The sequence below is a fragment of the Canis aureus genome, chromosome 14, assembly GCF_053574225.1.
Source record: "Canis aureus isolate CA01 chromosome 14, VMU_Caureus_v.1.0, whole genome shotgun sequence".
In the NCBI taxonomy this organism is placed as follows: Eukaryota; Metazoa; Chordata; class Mammalia; order Carnivora; family Canidae; genus Canis; species Canis aureus.
The window spans coordinates 43,301,810-43,321,967 of record NC_135624.1 but is presented as its reverse complement, the minus strand read 5'-3'; the positions used below and the strand labels follow the sequence as shown (position 1 = coordinate 43,321,967).

Below are 20,158 nucleotides of genomic sequence, written 5' to 3'. Positions count from 1 at the left end.
TTTTTATGTGGGGTTGCAAGAGCATGGGAATTAATGTGGAAACACAGGATGCTTCTTGGGGCTTCTTTTGCAATCTGCATACTGTTACTTGTATCCCTGTTCCATTGACCAAAACATTCCATTTCACTCATTGGACTCAACGGATCAAGAAAGTATACCCCACCCACAAGAAAAGGCACCATAAAGTCACATGACAAAATGTGGACACATAATTCCAACACATGGAGGAAGGGATCCATTATGTCCTGGAATAATGAGCTTAAAACTTTCAGTGTTTTTGACCTAACTTATGGGTCCTGCCTGACCGTAGCTTTCTGAAAGCAGGATCAGAATGTAGACATTGAGTTCCAACGTGTCCTAGATCCTTCAGAAAGAAGGGATTAAATCTGTTAGGCTGAATGCATCTGAGAAACAAACAGAAATAAATGAATGGCTTGGTCAATTCTTAAAACAACCAAGATTGGAACATTAGGTTTAAAGCTTCCAAGTTTAATCTTCATGCTGAGTAATCATCGACCGTACAAAGTGGTCCCCAATCCTTTTTTCTTTTATTGCCATATTCTCTATAACCATTTTATGTGTGCAAGGTGTTTTTTCTTGATTGTATTATTATTCTGAGAATATGTATCAATTTACTCACCTATATAACATGAGCAAATTACAACTACAACCTCTTTACATCTCACTGGGATATTGGCAGGATTAAACAAGATTATGTAAGTAAGAATTTAATATAGTGCCATGTACAGAATAAATGCTCAAAATATATAAATTTCTCCTCCTTCTCCAAAGTTTATGTTTTAACAATACTTTCGATGGAATGGTAAAGTATTTGCTCATTAGATTTTGGTATTATGTCTGTCTACCTTGTAGATAGCCTTTATATTTTCAAGTTGGAAGAGACTTTATCTAATTTGAATATATCATTTTACAGATGGAGAAATTTATACCAAAAAATAACAGGGTATTGCTTAAAATCATGTAGAAGATAAGCATCAGCATTAGGATGAAACTGCCAGTTCAGTGTGTTCCTTTTACCAGTCTATGTGGGAAGTACATTTATGTTGCCAACATCGCTTCTCAAGCTCATCCCGAAGGTGCATAAAGGATGTGCCTGATTCTCTAAGACTTTCATTTCCAATTCCCCAAATGCACACCGGTGGAAGTACACCCATTGCACACCCTGACCTTGTGGCACCCTTTATGGGTTCTCCTCTTTCTTACAGGGCAGTGAAGGAATCTGAGTTTTTTACTAGGTTTGGATGTGTGTAAATCACCATTTCTGATCCATCTACAAATATAGACTAAAAGAATAATAGAAAAAGTTGATCCTCCTTCCTCAGAGTGGTGTCTCAGGCCTGGGTGTAATAGGGGTATGTGTGACTATGCATTACCTAACCTCTCATATTTTGCTTAATCATGGAGACAAACTGGAAAACTTTGCTTGTTGGCAGCAATAAAAGGAATTGAAGTTTGATGGGTTTACTTTTTTTTAATTCCTCTTTATCTTTGTTTAAATAAATGGAATACATCTGTTTGGCAAATATTCTTGAAGCCGTCTCTCTTAAATATCAGTTCAACCTGAGCATTCATTTGCCCTAAGGGATTTATAATCATGAAACATCCTTTTGTAACTTAATATTTTAAAATTACAGGTATTTTCTGATTCCCCTGATCTTCCTTTGAGTTCTTCTTTTAGATCATCCATACGACTAAAATGTGTTCACTTCCCAAGAATGGCAATTTAGAATGGAATATTGCATACATGACAGTGATTTAACTCAAAGAAATCTCAGAGTAAAATCTATTTAATCTTATAGCAATGTTGGTTAATGGAAATAGATTTTCAAATACTTAAAACCCCCAAATTTTAGAAGATTGCCTACAGTTACTTGTCAGAATCAATGCATTGGGGAAGATCCAATACCAGAATGTTATCTTTATATAGGATTTATAGAATCACATTTGTACAGCATCAATTACGATAATATTTATTTTTTTTATAAGACAGAAACATTCGAACAGTTGCTCTTACAGGTTGACTCACTAGAATATATATTCCAGAAGGAGTACCATGCCTCATCTCTTCACTGCTTTGACAATGATCATAGCAAGGCAGTTGGTATAGAAAAGTTAGGAGGTCTGAAATTTAGGGTACGTAATTGTCCCTACTTTTATGAATTTTGTAGTTTAGGAAGTAGCATTGCTTTCACTTTTTCTGTAAGTAAGGTCAGTAAGATACAGGTGATGCGTAATAAAAGCAAGGATAAAAATGGCCCTTTGTTTCCTGGTATGGAGACTTTGTATGGAGACATGGGGCATTTATCAGCTCTGTCTTGCTTTTAATTTTAACTTCCTCCCCCATATGGTAGATGACAGTCGCCGCTCCTTTCAACTTGCCATGTATGAAGAAGACAATCACTCCTGGACCCCACACAGTAGATGGGACTCAGAGTGATGGTTCTGCATGCACATTTATCAGTTTGACATCAAAGAAAGGGAATGCAAAGGAATGGATTGACTAGAGCAGAACACAAAACGCGTGTGTGAACGTGTGTGCATGTGTGTGGGGGTGTGCGCGTGGGTATGGCGAACTAGAAAAAATTTCTAACTCCGAAAAGAAAAAAAGGTTGAAATGAAACAGAGCTATTTGAGTGATTTCGTTGGCTAAATGCTTTCCTGTGGGAGGGAGAAAAACAGCAAGAATGAAGGCGGAGCCTGGCATGCTTGCCTGGTTCTGACTTGGGCCTCCAGAAAAAGCTAAAATCCCTCAAGGCTCAACCTACACTTGACTCCTTGGCCCTGTCCAGCCCCAATCTTAATCAGCCATGGCTCCTCTGGCTTCCCTTTCTGGATGTCAGCACACTTTAATTCCTCCAGATAGACTGCGTATTGGATTTGAGGATCTCCTGTATCTGCTCTTGTGGGATTAGTGCCTCTACTGCACCCTACACCACGCACACGGACTCGCCTGCCCCAAATGAGTCTCAATAAAACACCCATTCTCTTTCTTCCACAAGAGATCAAGTCACACTCAGAAGCTTTGCAACTTTAGCCAGAGCGCACACACACACACACACACACACACATACACACACACACAGTGCATTCCCATGTGCCCTGCACCTCCTCCCCAGCTCTATCTCACCTCATCTCCACGTTTTCTGGCTCTGTGCTCCGTGCTCTGCTTGCCAAGCTCCAGTCACAGGAAAGCCTCCATGCTCCTTGGGAGTCAGCTAGCCTCTCCAGCTGGTCTTCTCCAGCCAGCCTGGAACTTTAGGCATAACATTCTTTTTTTATGCATAACATTCTTTTTTCACAACATCACACCTTATCCCAGCATGTCCTGCCCCTCCTTACCCAAGAACCCCCACCAGACATAAGTGTGTCTGATGAGCCCTGAGCAAGCTGGGCTCTCCAGCTTTTCTTTGTCTGAGCTATTTCTACTGATGGAAGGAAGAAATCTGACTTCTCACCTCCAGCACACACACACACACACACACACACACACACACACACACACACACCCCTGCTGTTCTCCATCAGACAGACTCCCATTCAAACTATAAAACATGGCACAAATTTTGCTCCTAACTGGATCAGTCACCCTAAGCCATTGCCGAATATCCCAATAGAATTACTTCTTCCTTTCTCTGTAGTTTTCTACTATTTTGTTCCTACCATTAACACAACATTTATAAGCATTTATCCACCTCTATATTTCTACATACTTTGTTATAAGGAAGAAATCATACTTATTTTTTTTTTGAAATCATACTTATTTTTTAAAGGATTTTCTTTATTCCACCAAGAGAGAAAGAGCAAAAGGATGAGTAGAGGGAAAGGGTCAAGTAGACTTCATGCTCAGTATGGAGCCCGATGCGGGGCTCAATCACATGACCCTCAGACCACGACCTGAGCCTAAACCGAGAATCGGATGATCAGCCAACTGAGCCACCCAGGCACCCAAGAAATTATAATACTTAATTTTTTTAAAGATTTTATTTTATTTTTTTAAAGATTTTATTTATTTATTCATGAGAGACAGAGAGAGAGAGAGAGAGAGAGAGGCAGAGACACAGGCAGGGGGAAAAGCAGGCTTCACGCAGGGAGCCCAACATGAGACTTGATCCCGGGACTCCAGGATGACACCCTGGGCCGAAGGCAGCGCTAAACCGCTGGGCCACCCGGGCTGCCCAATTATAATACTTATTAATAATTTTTATAAATAGGAGATTTGATAAACACTGTTGAAATTATTGATTTGCCTCTTCAGTAAACTTGTATTTCAGCAAAGTTTAAACTTCAACTACTTCAAGTTTGAGTGTCTATGTTTTTTTAGCATAGTGCTTCAGGTCACATTTTACAGTTAATAAAGCGTCAATTGTGATTTTCTACTATCAATCCTAGCTCCTATTGTTCTGAGACTTTTGCTGTTTAGAACTTCAAAGACAAAAGTGTTTGCTCCCTTATTTTGTCTACTGCTTTTAATAGTTTCAGAATCCTAGCCTCTGTATATGTCTCTCCAGAGTTTTCTATAACTAAAGGTAAAGGTGTATCTTCCCTTACCTTTAAGTGTTATAACAGCTAACTTTTCCTCTCAAGTATCAAGGAAAAAGAGGAGAAGTTGAGGGATGAAATATAAATCAACTTTTATTTCCCTTTATTCATAACCAGGTTCTTAATTAATCCTGAGCTCTCTTTAGTGTTTTTTTTTCTTTTTTTTCTTTACTTGTTTTCTTATGAATCAATCCCATATGAAGCATCCCTTTCCTGCGGAAGTTCCTTGCTCAATTTTTACCACCTTCCATCTAAAACCTCACGCTTCACTTTTAATATTCTGGCCTTCCAGTTTCATTGTGTGCTCTCCAATTTTTGAACTTATTTTTCTTTTTGAACTGTCTATAAATCTATGTATCTATGTATCTAGCTAGCGATCTTCAACACCATTTCCCTGCTTGATATTTTGATATTTACTCACGTTTAGTCTTCCATCACAGCTCAGTTTATTGTACATTGTCTAAGTCGGCTTTGGCTACATGGGGTGCCTACTTTTGATAGTATCCGGCAATGCGTAATACTCTTATCCAATTCTTAATCTCTGTGTTCATCAGAACCAGCCACTTCTCTAAGATATCTTCCACATGAACAAAACAAGATGAAAGTAATGAACAAATTATATTATCACACCATTCTTATCAAAGGAAATTTGGAAAAAAATTAAAAATAGAAATACTATATGATCCAATAACTTCATTAATGGGTATTTACCCAAAGGAAATGAAAACACTCATTTGAAAAGACACATATATGCTTATGCTCATTGCAGCATCATTTACAATAGCCAACAGATGGAAGCAACCTCCACGTTCATCAATAGACATATGGTGAAGGAAGATGTGGTGTATATATACTGAAGAATATTACACAGCCCCCAAAAGGATGAGATCTTGCCAGTTGTGAAAATACGGATGGAGCTAGAGGGTATCATACTAAGTGAAAAAAATCAGACTGAGGGATCCCTGGGTGGCGCAGTGGTTTGGCGCCTGCCTTTGGCCCAGGGCGCGATCCTGGAGACCCGGGATCGAATCCCACGTCGGGCTCCCGGTGCATGGAGCCTGGTTCTCCCTCTGCCTGTGTCTCTGCCTCTCTCTCTCTCTCTCTCTCTCTCTGTGACTATCATAAATAAATAAAAAAAAATTAAAAAAAAAATCAGACTGAGACAGAAAATACAATATAATTCCACTCATATGTGAAATCTAAGAAATAAAACAAATTAATAGACAAACTAAAAGCAGAATCAGACTTACAGAGAACAAACTGATGGTTGTCAGAGGCAAGAGGGTGAGATGTAGGCAAAATGGATAAAGGGGAGTGGGAGGTGCAGCTCCCAGTTACAGAGCAAATAAGTCACAGGAATAAAAGCCACAGTTTAGGGACCATAATCGATAATATTGTGACAGTGTCATCTGGTGACAGATGGGAGCGGTCTTATGAGCAGAGCTTAACACATAGAAAAGTTGAACCGAAAAAAATTTTAAAAAAAATAATAAAATAAATAAATAAATAAAAGAAAAGTTGAACCGCTCTGCTGTATGCCTGAAATTAATGTAACATCCTGTGTCAACGATCCTCAAATAAGAACGATTATTTTGGTTTGTTTTTTGTTTTTAAGATTTTATTCATTTATTCTTGAGAGGCACAGAGAGAGAGGCAGGGACACAGGCAGAGGGAGAAGCAGGCTCCCTACGGGGAACTCGATGTGGGACTCGATCTTGGGACCCCGTGGTCATGCCCTGGGCCAGAGGCAGACACTTAACCGCTGAGCCACCCAGGGATCCCAAGAACGATTATTTTGAAGGAAGTTGTGAACATCTTCTCTTCTCCTTTGTGCCACAGATCAAAAGGGGATAGTTTTCAACTCACTTGGTCACCTCACCTTGTGAACGCGAAGCTACTTACCTCCAGCTATAACCATGACCTAGAGGAAGTCGCCTCTGATTTTGCGTAAAATATTTATCCTTCAAAATATTGATGGTAAGCCAGATTAGATACTCTTGAGTTAATCGGACAGAGCCTTAACAAAGGACTAACACTTGGGACAAAATTAAAGATTTCGTGTGTTTGGTCAGAGGCTCACAAACACATATTGCACGTATCGATAACTCCAAATTCTGACTTCCACGTGAGCACATCAGTGCATTCTGAATGCATTTCGAATGATTTGGGAGTCGCTATGAAGGCAATTCAAAAAATTATTGTACAAATCGCATCTACGAAGTACTTCTAACAGGAAAGATGCCACAAGCTGGATCAGTCCCAGGGGTGCTGTTCTGACGTCTGTCACCAAACAGTGGGCCAGGTGTTTGTGGAGGTGCTGGTGCCCCCCAGCAAAGTATTGCCCTGCTGCTGCTCCCCACGCAGCCTCCCATGCTGCTGCACCCATCAGCAAATGCTTTTCTTTTTCCTTGCGTGACCTCCCTCTTTGACACTCAAACCCGAGTATCTTGCAATGTTGCCGAGCATGTTCTGAACTTGACAAGTACGTTTGGGCCTCTCAGATATGCGGCCGTGGTGACATTGAAATGTAGCCTGATCTTCCTGGACTAGTTTCCCCGAAGTCTTAGAAATGACATTAAACAACAGGAACAACGGGTGGTGAACTATTCTTGAAGGATTTTTTTTTTTTTTTTCTGACACTGGTCCAGATTTTTCCTCTGCCTCATTTACCAGACACACACCTTTTGAGCCTCCAGGATTGTTATTAGGGCACCTTGCTGTTTGTAGGACATTTGGCTTCTGTGTTTTAATACCTGAGCAAATGTTCAACGTGAACCAACCCTTTTATTTCCCTTAGGGAAGTTTTATCCTTTAAAGTGTTTCCAGTTTTCATTTCAGAATATCAAAACAATTTTCATTATATAATTCTGCTTGAAAATGAGTAAGACAATGTACATTGAGGTTTAAACCTAGATTTATCCTCGACGTTCCATAAAAGTATCAAGTTACATTTCTACTATAATAAAGAAAAAAAATATTTAACTTCCCTTTCACCAGAATCAGTGCAAACTGGATATTTATTTTCTGCTGCATTAGAGTAAAGTGATGTTTGTAGAAATACACTTGCTTTCCTTGGACAAAATTCTTCTAGGTCGATTCTGGGAAGAGTGTTCTAGGGCCAAGCTTTTAATTTATATATATCAAATCCAGTAAAAATTTTTAAAGGTTTCAGCTATGCATAAACTTTTATAATTTTGCTTTTCTAGGCAATGTTAAAGACATGCTCCCTAGAACACAACAGAATGCAATTTTGGAAGCAAATAGATAATAAGTTTGATATTTACTCAAATGTGAATTAAGTCAAAGCTCTTTAATGAATGTGTGGAGAAGTTCTCCATTTTTATTTTATTTAGTTTGCACACAGATTCTGATAAGGAATAATTCTTTTCTTACAGTCAGGCTGTGATTAGATAACTTCTCATTTTGCATTAATATCTCACTTCCTAGAAATTTTCTATTAAAGAGACTTGCCTAAGAACACATTGTTTACTAGCCTTATTCTCTTATGCATATCCCATACCCTTCCTTAATTTTGCCTAAGAACAGAGCTTGAAGTTGAAGATAATTTATTTTTTGTCTTGGTGGTACAAGATCAACCTACCCTGTCACAATATTCTAATCTATCTCATTCCAAGAAGATAAAGAAACATCCTGTGAATTTGTTAAGAATTCAAGTGTCGGGACAAGCATAGGTTTAAGTCTTTTCAGGGCTTAAAGGACAGTATGGTAGAAATTTCAAGAATATACGTGCAGGGGAGCCAGAGCCTCCGGGTTCTAGTCCCAGCTCCTTAACCGACAGCTATATAATCTTAGCTAAATTACTTTAGCTAAAAGTTGGTAGCACCACTTTTTCACCTGTAAAATGGGAATGATAATAAGGCTTCCCCACACAAAGTAAACACTCACCAATATTACTATTAACTTTACTATCGTCAATACTATAATTTAGGTATTTTTACCACAATCAAGATAGAAGAAAAAGTTCAGGAGGCAGAAGAAAAATGCAAAATGGAATTTGAAATTGTTTACTGGCAATAAAGGAAAGCAAAAATACTCAGAAAGCTGAGCGTAGGATTTGGACAACATAGGTCATTGTAAAAACAAACAAACAAACAAACAAACAAACAAACAAATAAAATTCATTTGTCACCTAAAGAAGGCCCTTGAGGTCTCTCTGTAAAATATAAGAATTCAAAAGGTAAATAAAGATTAAATTAGAGTCCAAAGTAAAGCCATTGAACTTGGATTGTTGGGTATTGCCAAGCCACATAAGCATCTTCATAAGATAGACAATATAGAGATTTCAATTTCTCAGGAAAAATTTTCATTCCTTTTAGTATGTTTAGGTTATCAAACATTACAAATCTGTTTTTGGTCCGAAGGTAGGAGATCCCAGGCTGTCTCTGAGTCCGGCAAATATGTTTGCACTATATCATATTACTTTTTAAATAATCATCGAAACAAAAAGGTTGGCTTTGAGTATAAATTCACTCTACCTTTAGCAATGAAATGCTTCAACATTTGAAACTACGCAAAGGTAAGTAATGTTACTTACAGATGGTATATGGATTAAAATGCATGTCATCACTGGTATACACATATTTAATTTCAGGCTACTCTGTAGTAATAATAATAATAACCAGCATATTTATTGAAGTTCATTAAATGCACTATGACTATCACCAACATGATGACTGGCAGTCCCCGTGCTGTCATTCTCCATCTGATCCTATTCAGCATGAAAGCAGTTTCAAGTCACATCCTGGCAAAAAGTCCCCTTTTAAAATATACCACTTTTGACAACATTCAGTTTGATCGATTTTTTCTTTCTCTTGTCTTCAATAAGGCTTGGCTAACTCTTTTTCACCCTGATTTGTTTTTACTGTGAAATGATGAACAGATTGGTTCTGACCAAACACTCAGGTCAAGAAAATTATATTCAGTAGTCTGTCTGAGTCTTGCTTAGGGCTGTCAGCTGGAATTTTGGTAAAGGGGACAAAAAGAAAATGAAATTATGTTTATGAATATATCAAACATTGAAGATTTTATTTAAGGATCTTGTTAATACATTTCTTATTTTTTTAAGTCATTGAAAGTATTTATAAAGACAGTGCATTATTTAACTACATGGGATAGGTAAACCTAGAAATACATATACATGCTTTTCATCTGCAATAAATTTAATTGTCCTGACCTTTGATGTGTATAGAACTGCATTTTAAAACTGTGATTTAAGGAAACGATGAGTGTCTTTTTTTTTAAGATTTTTTTTCTTTTATTTCATAGAAAGTGAGAGAGAGAGAAAGAGAGAGAGAGCACAAGCAAAGGCAGGGGGAAGGGCAGAGGGAGAGGTAGAGGCTCCCCTGTGAGCATGGAGCCTGGCAGGAGGCTCCATCCCAGGGCCCTGGGATCATGACCTGAGCCAAAGGCAGATGCTCAACCAACTGAGCTACCCAGGGGCCCCAAGATCAGTGTCTTTATTAGGTCTTTGTATTTAATGGGAATGAGATAGTATAGAGTGAGGAAAGATTTCAAATTTAGACAAATTTGGTATAATAAGGCTAATTGTTGCATTTTAAATAAGACTTTTGATATCAAATTCTAAGACTTGTACATATTTTGCCTTTTTAAAAATAATTTACAAAATTCTTTAACATTTCTCGCCTCATATCAATCGCACAGCAATCATATGAGAGACAGAACATTGTTTAGCCACATTCTGTTGAGAAGAAAAATGTCAATGAAATTAGCAAGTCACTTAAGATCACTCCTGTACTATTGAAGCCTGAATCTCCATATCACGCTCGGTCTGTCTTCAAGACTGCAGACAAATCCACATGAACAGGTGCATTCTGCTATGCATCTCATGGCATAAATTGTAGGAAACAACAAAAACTTCCTTATAAACATATTTCTTTATTGGTTATAAGGAAGTCATTATACAAGTTTAAAGTAAATTTCAATTAGCATTTTATTATTAAATAAGAATTTGTATATGCTTCTCTTACATATGGAATTACCAGTGAATGGAAAACATGATTTATAGTATAAAATGAGGGCAGCCCGGGTGGCTCAGCGGTTTAGCTGCCTTCAGCCCAGGGCCTGATCCTGGAGACCTGGGATCGAGTCCCGCGTCGGGCTCCCTGCATGGAGCCTGCTTCTCCCTCTGCCTGGGTCTCTGCCTCTCTCTGTGTGTCTCTCATGAATAAATAAATAAAAGCTTTAAAAAAAATTTTTAATCAACTAATGGAGCTTCAGAGGCAGGTAGAGCTCTGATTCTTTAGGCTTGCCAACCCAATATGGTGTTGTTTTAATCTACTTGATTTGGATTTTAAAACTTAATGATTTTTTTTTAATTCAAAGAGTTAACAGTTGAGATCTACAGGTATTTTCCTGATGTCTGAATGAGTGACTATGTTGGATATATGCATTTATAAAATATTCCTCTCAAAATAGGTAACTTTTTTTCAAAAAGTTGATAAATCTCCCTAAGTATCTTTGCACTATTCTACAACAATTTATGTCTAGTCAATCAATGTCTGCTTTCATCAATACAAAAGAAACATGAAAAAAATTCCTCCTCTCCTCTTCACCTTGAAACACTCACAAAGGGAAATGTCAGGATGAGGACTTGTTGCTCCGTCAACATTGACTAACTCAATATGGAAGCACCAATACCAATTCTATCTAACTGTCTAATAGAATCTTCAGACAGAACCTAATTAGCTGCATCTTAAAAACCCAAAGGAAAGCAGCATTGAGTAAAGAATGTTATTTGGTCTATGTCTACACAAAATTACCAAGTTTAAAGCAATCCTGAAAAGAAACCCAAATGGTACTGGGATTCTATCAAAGCTATGATTCCATTATTAGGTTATTTTCTGGACAACACCCTTCTTATGAATTCAAGAAATACATTCACATGCACGCGGAGGTGCACATGTGCACACACACAAACAAGTCACAAATATGTTAACATCTTCAAAAGCTCTTCACCCCACAAAGAGCTAAGTTAGTTTACCTTTAGTCTCTTGATGTCTTTCCAGGGCTCTCTCACACGGCTACAGCAATCATTACTTACTGACCCTTTGGAGTGGCCAGTCATGCTGTTTCATGGAAAGAGGCTTTGATGGTACCTCCTCAGAGAATGTCCAAATGAATGGGTTGAATGGTGAAAACGGTAAGCATCAAGGCAATCTGATAAGTGAATTACTTAGGAACAGATTCTACGACATCTATTACTCAGAGGATTATAGAGCAAGAAGGGCCACAGCAATAGTATTGTCTGCTGTCCATTGTTTTAAAGATAAGAAAGCTAAAAAATTCAGTACAATTTAATGCTTTTTTTTTCTTAAATTATATAAGTTAACTTGTCTACAGGTATTGAGTGACATGGAACAAAACTTCATTTTGACCTTTACTTGCATGGGCTACCCATCAATTGATCGAGCTCATTCATACATGTCACCTGTCTATAGGAAGAGCTCAATCCCCTTTACATGTCATAAAAGTACTTCCTCAAATGATTTTACCAGTCTCATCTCTGATCATTGGATACCATCCAAAGATATTCTCTGCACCCATGGAGAACACTTCATACTTTTGAAACACAGTTCTTCTTTCATTTATATATTTTACAAAGTCTGCTCCTCTACTTAAATTGCTGAATCTGGGCCTTTCTACATCCCACCTCCTCTGTAAAACTTATTCCAACCCTAAAAGCTGTGGTATTTGCTTGTTATTCCACTTCCAAAAAGCCTGGAACAAATCCCTATTACAGCATGAATCACACTGAAATGGGATAAACCGTCCCTTGTTTGTTTTTTTCATTTAACCAGAGATTTTTGAGAGTAGGACCACTCATGCTTATATCCTGAGCGTCCAGCCTACTTCTTGACACATATTAGGCCTTCACTGATGCTTGTAGAACCAATAAATAAATAAGGAGCAAAATCCATGTGTTTATAATATAAACCTGGAAGGCTTCCTCCACTACATCATGCTGACTTGGTTAATCCTAAAATCCTATCTCTTGGTTTCTGGGTGTCTTTCCAATGCCAGCCAGAACTGTGCACGAGGCCAATTCAGCCTCAATTTAAACTTCCATTTAACTCAAATGGCATGAATCCAAGCCTTCATCCACTTCAGTTGGAAAGTTTGGTTTGAATTAAAATGGCCTCCTTTATTCGTTCATTTATTCAATGCACACTTCAGTTCCTACTAAGCTCATCTGAGACAGGAGCAGCTGTCTCAGTGGCACTTTCTATCCTAGTTCCATTGCTTTGTTCCATAAACACAAAGCTTTAGAGAGTTACTGTTGGGCATTCCAGACAAGCCAGTTTGACTCTCACCATTTTTTCAAATAGTTACTCCTTTTGCACATTTAGTAGTCTACTGTAACAACAGCCTAAAATCCAGGCTGTACTTTTTCCTGTGGGCTACATTTACTCAATTATCCCAAGTTTCATAGCTTAGGTCTATTTTCCATAACTTCAGAGGAACAAATCACTAAATTGTAGATTGTCAACTAATATGTAGTATTAGTTAACTAATACTTGCTCTTTCCAATTTTAAGATAGGCTCATTTGACCAAGTCTTCTTCAGTATTCTGATGGAATGACAGGATTTTCTATTCCAGGGAGTACATTGAATCTCTGTACATTTTAAAATAACCAGATGTGTTGTAGATAGAGTGTTTTTCTTGCCCGTATGTCATTGGAACCTAATCCAGAGAAAATCCAGATTTATAATCCCTTTATTCCAAGGAACTGAAAAAATTCAAAGGAAATAGTAGAACAAGCAGACAGGACTCATTACATGAGGAAATTAATAGTCAGAGCTAATTTTCTAGCAGAAATCAGAATTTTAAAAAATAGTGGACATATGGCTTACAGACATATGGCACACCATTTTGAGTAGACAACCTAGATAAGGGAAAGAAGAATTATTTCAGCTCTCAGGTCTCAGGATATTGTCTCTTCAATTTCAATGAATATACACATACAGGAGCAAGAGACTTAAATTATTTATCTTTTTAACTGCTTATGGTGAAATAGTTTTGCATGGCATATTTTGATCAGTCTTTCCTCAAACTATTCATTTCAAATTTGGATAGTATTTTATACTGAACCTGGCAAAAAAAAAAAAAAATCAATCAATCAATCCATCAATCAATAAGAAGTAACTTGGACTTTCTCCTTGGATAACAGGCTGCAAGCCAGCTGCTTCTCCGAGGCCCTATTTCAAGGTCTTCTGATAAGCAGGAGGAGATCCATCTTTACAGGTTACCAATAGTTGTGCCTTCCTACCTGGAACTATCTGAAAATAATAGATTTTATCAAGTGTAAAGTGGCAATTTTTCCTTTTGATAAGAAATCTCACAATGTATTCAGACTTGAGGCTCGCCCAAAAATAAACTTAATCACACTCTCACAGTGAAAACAACTGCTTCCTAAAGATCTGCATGCAAGTAATAAGGTAAATGAACCATCCCCACTATGGTAGTGGGAATTCTTACCAAACAAAAGTAGTTTTGAACTCATAATCAGAACACTTTACACTGTTAGGACTCTTGGTTCTTTGGTATCCAGAAATTAAGCCTGATAGAATCACTGATAAGAAATGTATAATGAGAGGCACCTGGGGGGCTCAGCAGTTGAGCATCTGCCTTCAGCTCGGGGCGAGACCCCGGGGTCCCGGGATCGAGTCCCACATCGAGCTCCCTGTAGGGAGCTTGCTTCTTTCTGCTTGTGTCTCTGCCTCTCTCTCTAGATCTCTCAGGAATAAATAAACAAAGTATTAAAAAAAAGAAATTTATAAGTTTATGGAGTGTAGCAATTTTATCACAGTCAAATCACTTAAGACTTGTAATGGGGTTCTATTTGCCCCTTCCCTAAAGACACATTGAATACATTCTTAAATTTCTACCTTTCCTCTTCCAGAATCCCTTCTTTCCACCATTTCTGCCTGTCTAAGGTCCACCTAGAACTCAAAACACAAGACTGCTTCCCTCTTTGGACTGAAAAACGTAACATTTTTAAGAGATATTTCTCTTTCTAAACACTTAGGGATACTTATTCTCCCTTAAATTATTCATGCTCTTTACAGACCCTGTTGCCCTAAATATATATCAAACTCTGTTTTATTCCTCTTTATATGCACAGTCCTCAGAACAGAGTTCTACACACAGTAGATGATTATGAAAAATATGCTTTCAACAATTCCACTTGCAGACATTATTATATGATGATTTACAGCAGAATTCTGAGATCCAATTTCCTAACTTTGAATCCTGGTACCATTGTTTATTCATCGTGTGACTCTAAACAAATGCCTTACTTGTCATGTACCTGGGTTTCCCCATCTAAAAAATGGATATGATACTCATAGATCCCTCTAAGAGTTGATGTGAAAATTAAATGAGCTACATACACATACACATGCCTAGCACAAAGTGAATATAAGTGTTAGAAATTACGAAACAAAGGATCAGCTTCTACGTGAAGCTCTGATATGTGCCAAACACTGCACTGCGTGCTTTAGATGAGTTATCTCATATAATTTCCAATAAAAAATATGCTGAGATAGATAACATCATTATTCTAAAGATAAAAAAAGTTGATGAACTAATTACACAAAGAATAGGGGAGGGAATACTACAACTGGGATGGAGGCCACATATGTTTGACCACAAAGTGCAGACCCTTTGGTCTATAACACTGCTACTTAGGAGTGTATATTGGGTGCCGAGGTTGAAATTCCACAGCAGGTTTTACATGTATCATTATATGTGATCTTCATAACGACTCTTGCACAGCCAGAGGTATTATTTTCCTTTGTCTTACCAGCAAGAAGTCTAACGTTCATGAATACTAGTTTTTAAGTTCGAGACTCTAATAATATACTTCAGAGATGAGATTATGAACTCTCAACCCCTAAGTCAGTGCTCTTTCTGCCACATGAGGTGTGATGAGGGCTCTCCTCTTGGTACATCATCTGCGGACACTGTTCTACTGTTTATTTCATGAGAGTGAGCAGCTTATATGTCCCTTGAGAATATGAGTGTGTCTCACCTGCATTGTGCAATGCCCCCAACGATGACTGATTTTCTTCCCTTAGACCCCATGGAGCCAAACTATTCCTACAGTGTTCTGTTTTGCTGTTCTAGAGCTCCTTAACTTCTGGTAGATATTCTATGACTTGTCGGTCACCATTTTAAAAGCCTGTCACAAGCTTTTGTGAATCATAATAGATCTAAAACATTTGTGCAAGAGTAGTCATGTATGTCTCCGTTCTTGCACACACTGCTGGTTTTGTAGCCACACCACATTCTCAGGGTTGCATTTACTTGGCAACCCTATCAAGAGTTCCTATGTCCTATTTATAGAATTATTAAATCCACCAATGTGGTAAGAAACATGCAAAATTATATTTTAAAAGTCTATGATCTATAAATGAGAGGCACATGAAGATATTCTTGTGTTATTTAGGACTTTTATAAAAGCAGAAAAAGAGCAAATTTCATGTTAGTAACTAAAAATCTATTATAAGTAATAGTCATGAGTTTAGAGAAATAATCCTGTATATTACAATATTACCGCTTTTATCCAATAAAAACAATTCTGAAAAAACAATTTTGTTCAACTAATTAATAATTTCTTGAGATACCTGGTTGGCTCAGTGGTTGAGCTGGGCTTGGGCTGCCTTGGGCTCAGGGCATGATCCCGGGGTCCTGGAATCAAGTCCCGTATTGGGCTCCCCACAAGGAGCCTGCTTCTCCCTCTGCCTGTGTCTCTGCCTCTGTCATGAATAAATAAATAAAATCTTTAAAAGAAAAGAAATATGTTGTGAATGTGGTTGAGGTGTTAATGATTGAATTTCTTTCATTAAAATAGTTATTCTTTTTAAAATCCCTTCAGAAACTCTTGCCAGCTAGGGTGATAATTCCATTAACATTTATTTTATGTATTTCTTTAATTTTCTGTAATTCATATTAATGGTTTTTCAATTTGTTTCCCTTTTACAAATGTACCCAAGCCAAAATACATATAGTGAACTAATTCAAATAGAAGGTCCCCAGGTATAGTAATGGTTCTTCACATTAATATGCAGCAATGCCTTTCTTCCAAAAGAGTCCCTTGATACCATAGGTATATTCAGAGATCTGAAACACTCTAATATCTCTAGTCCCCAGACCACTTTGCCTCATTCCATGTACTCTTTCATATCTTATGAAAGTATGGATACTCTTGAATTGAAATTATAAAATAGAATAAATAATAAACACTGCTTACATGAAATATGCGGCAATTCAAATTTGGCTAAAATCAAATTGGTTTAATTCCTGTCTCTATAGCTTTGCCTTTTCCAGAATGTAATATAAATGGAATCATATAATATATAGTCTTATGAGCATGACTTCTTGCACTTAAGATAATGCTTTCAAGGTGTTGCTACATATGATAGAATGGTTTAGCCACTCAATAATTGACGGATTTTTGAGGTTGTTTCCATTCTGGAGGAGATGACTCTTGTTTCAAATTACTCTAGTATGGAAAGGGAAAATATTTACTTTATAGATATTACTTTAACAAAGGGATCAAAGTTAACCTCATTAGTAACATCATGTTGACATCATGTGCCCTCATTATGAGATGATGGGAAAGGCACTTCACCTCTGTGGTCTTCACAAAAATCCATATCCTTAGGTTAATCATGAGAAAGTATCAGACCAATCCAACTTAGGGACAGTCTGTGGATTATCTGACCAGTACAAAACACTTAAGGTCATGAAAAATGAAGAAAGACTCAAAGGTTGTCACAGACTAAAGGAGACTAAGAAAACATGATCACATGATCACTAAATGCTGTGTGTTAGCCTGTATTAGATCCTGATACAGAAAAAGGGATACACTAGGAAACCTGGTAAAATGAAGTCTGGATTTTAGTTAATAATATTGTACTAATGTTATTTCTTAGTTTTGATAAATATAATATAGTTAAGTAAGATATTAACATTAGGGGAAATTGGGGAAGATAGATCAGAGTTCTTTGTGCTTTCTTAGCAACACTTTTGTAAATCTAAAATATTTTCAAAATAAAGTCCTTTCTTTTTCTTTCTTTTTTTTTTTTTTTTGGTGGGAGAGAGAGTGTGAAATAGGGGAGGGGCAGAGAGAATCTGAAGCAGGCTCTATGTCCAGCACAGAGCCCAACACAGAGCTTGACCTCACAACCCTGAGATCATGACCTGAGCCAAAAATCAAAAGTTGGATGTTTAAATGAGCCACCCAGTCATCCTCCCAAAAAATCATATTCTTGTTTTCACTTCTAAAGAAACCTACCGGGCAGCCCGGGTGGCTCAGCAGTTTAGCGCTGCCTTCAGCCTCAGGGTGTGATCCTGAGGACCCGGGATCGAGTCCCATGTCAGGCTCCCTACATGGAGCCTGCTTCTCCCTCTTCCTGTGTCTCTGCCTCTCTCTCTCTCTCTCTGTGTGTCTCATGAATAAATAAATAAAACCTTTAAAAAAATATAAAAAAATAAAGAAAACTACCAAAAAAAAATTGAAAATGAAAGAGCAACAATTAAAACTAAGACAATCAGGAGAAATAAGTGAATAAACAAGAAGCAAAAATAGATGAATTAGAAGAAAAGAATGGCACAACCTATTATCATTTTTAGAAAAAAAAATACAGGTCTAGAATATTTAATCTTATATGAGCAAAACCTATACATATTCTATAAATAGACTAATAGGATAATTATATATATATATTATATATATATATATATAATCCAAGGTCACTCCTTGGGTTCCTCCTTCCCCTGCAGGGCAGCCTCTTACCTGAGCCCCATGGCCCTGGGGCCTCAGTAAAGCTTTACTTTAGTTGACTAAAGCAGTGAAAAAAAATACAGACACATACACACCCACATACATCTACTGTCCCCCTCCACCCCCCCGAATATATAGAGAACTTCTAAGACTCAACTTTTCCAGAGCAGGTCTACTATTTTGCATTTGCATCAACAGTGTATAAGGGTTTCAGTTGTTTCATACGCTTACCAATAGTTGGCAGTTTTAATTTTAGCTATTAGAGGATGTGTGAGCATATCCCATTTTTCTCTGGATTTTATGAACTAGAAATTTAAGCTATGGCAATAAGAAGCGAGTAAATAAAATATTAACTCTAAGCCTCTTCATGTCTACTTTTTCTTTTAATTTTAGAGAAATTTCTTAAGAATAGCTCGTCATGAAGAAAACTTACAATAATTTCTTCAGTTTGACCAGGTTTTTCTTCTCCTAAATTCAACTAAACCATACATTAATGCCTCTCATTTTAAAGAGATTATTAAAATCATTTTTACTTCTCATCTCTCATAAATGCTCTACATATTTTTGTAGTTTTCTACTATGGACATATGTTACTCCTCCAAAAATATGTTTATTCTCAAAAAATAAGCATTAATTTCTTAAAGAAAAAATTATTTGAGAATAATTGTAAGAATAGACAACATAATAGAGGGCAACATAATATTGCCATTTTCCTTTTTTTTGCCATTTTAATTTTAGAAACTCAGGAGCAATATCTTAGAGCTATAACATTATCAAGCACTTCAGATATTCTCTTGAAAGTCTGGTAAAATAATTTCCCCCCAACTTCGAAATGAGAACTCTGCATGGCTTCTAGAGTAATTCGCTGCAACTTCTAGTCATCTGACATTTGCCTAGTACCTTCCTAAGTTGTCTTTTCTGTTTGGTAGCAAAACAACAACAACAACAACAAAAAACCTATATATATATATATATATATATATATATATATATATATAGGTTAAGTTATATACATCATAACATGTAAATCCTAATACATATTGTATGTATGTGTGTATGTGCTATATGTGTGTGTATCATAGAATATATTTATCCTATTGCTTCTATTTCTCTAAAAATCCCTGGCTAGTACAGATTTTAGTTCTGAGGGTAGCTCTAGAGGAACATCAGTTTTTATATACATATATGTGTGTGTGTGTGTGTATATATATATATATATATAAAGGATATATATATAGGATATTTATAAAGGATATATATAAAGGATATATTATATATATAAAATATATATATATAAATTTATACAAAATTAATCCATACACTTTTGATCTATACAAAACCCATGAAGGCCTAACCCATACACTTATGAAGGATAAGACGTCCCATGATCTGCCAAATGTAAGCTGGAGACCCAGGAAATCCAATGGTGTAATTCAGTCCAAGACCAAAGCCTTGAGAACCAGAGGAGTCAATGGTGTAAGTCTCAGTCCAAGGTCCCCAGGAGACAAAATGGGATGTCTCACTTCAACAGTGAAGCAAGGAAAGAGGGGCAAATTCCTCCTTCTCCTGCCTTTTGTTCCATTCAGTCCCTCGAAGTGTTGGACGATGTCCACCCACATGGGGGAGAGTGCTCTATTCACTGTTTCAAATGTTAATCCCATCCAGAAACAGCCTCACAGACACACTCAGAAACAGTGTTTAATCTGGGCACCCTGTGGTCTAAACTGACATATAAGATTAACCATCCCACATTCAAAGATCCCAAATAC

At 37.1% G+C, this 20,158-nt stretch overlaps 1 long non-coding RNA gene across 1 annotated transcript; it reads right to left on the bottom strand.

Annotated features, from left to right (window-relative positions):
* Positions 1 to 13,966: 13,966 nt before the first annotated feature.
* On the bottom strand, positions 13,967 to 17,003 carry LOC144282928 (uncharacterized). Its single transcript, XR_013351337.1, has 3 exons — positions 16,854 to 17,003; positions 16,228 to 16,359; positions 13,967 to 14,333 (listed from the first exon to the last, which is right to left on the bottom strand). It is a non-coding gene; the product is annotated as an uncharacterized LOC144282928 (long non-coding RNA).
* Positions 17,004 to 20,158: the final 3,155 nt, after the last annotated feature.